Here is a 2,379-nt window from a genome sequence, read left to right on the forward strand (position 1 = left end):
CCATCAGATTTTACTCACCTCTACTATGAGGACCCAAAATCCTCATTTCCTGTCCCACTGATGGCAATAGGCCCTCCCTCACACTTAAGTCGTATTTTATTTATTTTTTGCCTCCAAAATTGTATTTTTGCTTTCAGCAAGCAGCAGGAAACCCTTGAATCACCTGACCAAAGGTGGGCACTTAGTAAAGCCATGAAATGTTAACAGCAGAGAAGAAAACTAAGACAATGACTGTGAAATGACTCAGAAATAAGTGCTTCCACTAGCAGCTGTTTCTCAAGATTTTAAGACTAGAATCTCAGACCCATTTATCATCCATTTCACAAGTCCTATCAGCCTTTACCACATAAAGAAGCCCAGGCCTACAAAGAACAATGCTTCCCTCATCTCCCCTCTAAAAGCCTACATTTGCTGTGAATGTGATGACTGTCTGCCAGTTTCCTGCTAGGGAACTATCAGCTACAAGTAAGAAACTCCTTTAAAAATAGAGTGCTCAAGCACTTGGTTTGGTGACCTCTTTTGAAAACCTGTCATAATTCAAGGACTATGGAGTTTAAGAGCCCATTTAAGGAGACAGCCATAAAAGTTGAAAATCGTGCACTTCTTGGGATGTCATGGCATCTAGTAATGAATGCACAAAATGGTTGTGTGTGTTTGGGTCCTTGGTCAGAATCTCTCAAAGTTGGGAGATTAGGGTAGGGACAGGATGTGTAGATCTGTCTCCCAACCTGGGGTCCTTGTGGGAGTGGGCTAAGGGCTGGGCTAGGTCAGAGCCGGAAGTCTTAGTAGTTTTTTATGTAAATCCTGGAAATTCCAGAAGTCCTGCCTGCTAGTAGGTACACGATGCATCACACAGAATCATAAATCCTTGCTGAGTTGCAGGGTGCATGTCCTCTAAAAATTCCAGGCAAATCACTGCCTGATCCTTTTCCAAGTGATTCTCCATGGTCACTCCATCCCAATGTATTTCCTGAGGTGTTGGGTTATAGTAAGATTTTGCATCTTTTCATCAGCAGAGCAGCCTCCCCCAAAGTAGGAAGAACCTCAGATAGCAGTTATCATGCCTCTGTAAGTGCTATGACCTAAACAATTCCATATAAACTATGTATCTTGTAATTGTCTGGCAAACTCTCCAGCAGTGACATCTTTTCTTGTATACCTACACACACACACACACACACACACACCTGTAGTATAAATTCATCTACTGGATTTTTGTGATCTCAATACTGCAAAATATGTAATAGGGGGCTTCTCCTCCCCAAATTTACCTCTCTTTGATACACATCCTCTCTAAACAAAATTTAAAGCAATAAACACACGACCTGGAAGTCATGCCTCATCCTTCCCTTAACACTGAGGCTTTAATCCAAGACTATCTCATCCAGCCTGTCTCCCAACCTTATGTCCACCCACCATGAAGTCATGTCACTCTAGGAACGTTCCTTTTGCAGGCTTTTGGTTTTCACTGGAAGTCCCACCCCCAAGGCTGTTGGCTTCTCATTTGTCTCTCCAATGCCTTCTTCACTAATGTGAATATTGAGGTTAGACAGACAAATGACTCTTTGTGACCCCATCATCTGTAGCCTACCAGGCTCCTCTGTCCATGGAATTCTCCAGGCAAGAACACTGGAGTGGGTTGCCATTTCCTTCTCCAGGGGATCTTCCTGACCCAGGGATTGAAGCCAAGTCTCCCACATCACAGGCAGACTCTTTTCTGATGAGAGCCTGCTATAAAGAGATTTAATTGATAAGGCCCATGTCAATGAGGCCAAGTGGAGCCAGATAGCGAAATTTAATTTGTATACATCTACATAGCTGGGCTACCTGGCAAGGATATGAAATATCAATTCTGACACTTACAGGTCAGCAAGACTGCTCTGGGCAAACTGTACCAACTAATTTCTTATCATTCCTCTGTTAAAAGTTTTCCAGGTCCAGAAAGATGTAGTACATGCAGTTCAAGACACTGAATAGGACTGCTTTGCTTTTCTCCTCCTTATCATTTATCATAAATAAGCACAAAGAACTCTACTCAATACTTTGTAATGCCCTACAGTGGGAAAAGAATCTTAGAGTATATATGCGTATATGTATAACAGATTCATTTTGCTGTCTACCTGAAAGTAACACCACATTGTAAATCTACTCTGCCGGGGTCCAGCCCCGGTGGATCCAGGGAATTCGAAGTGGGGATGGTGTCAGCGAGGATCAGGAAACAATTGCTCAATTAAATGATAATTAAGGATATAAAGAGTGGTTAAATAAGGATAGCTCAGTGAGAAAATTCAGCGGAGAAAAGAGGCTGAATAACTTGGTTTACACTGAAAGCTAATAAAATTCCAAAATAAGGAATTTGCATCACCTATGTGGGCCTCA

General features: G+C 42.2%; 1 protein-coding gene across 1 annotated transcript in view; it reads right to left on the reverse strand.

Annotated features, from left to right (window-relative positions):
* LOC105001741 (choline-phosphate cytidylyltransferase B-like) overlaps nt 1-2,379 on the reverse strand; it is a gene marked incomplete at its 3' end in the record, with an annotated part of 24,027 nt that overhangs the window by 17,828 nt on the left and 3,820 nt on the right. The window lies entirely within an intron of this gene.

Source organism: Bison bison, unplaced genomic scaffold, assembly GCF_000754665.1.
Source record: "Bison bison bison isolate TAMUID 2011002044 unplaced genomic scaffold, Bison_UMD1.0 scf7180017855130, whole genome shotgun sequence".
Lineage (NCBI taxonomy): Eukaryota > Metazoa > Chordata > Mammalia > Artiodactyla > Bovidae > Bison > Bison bison.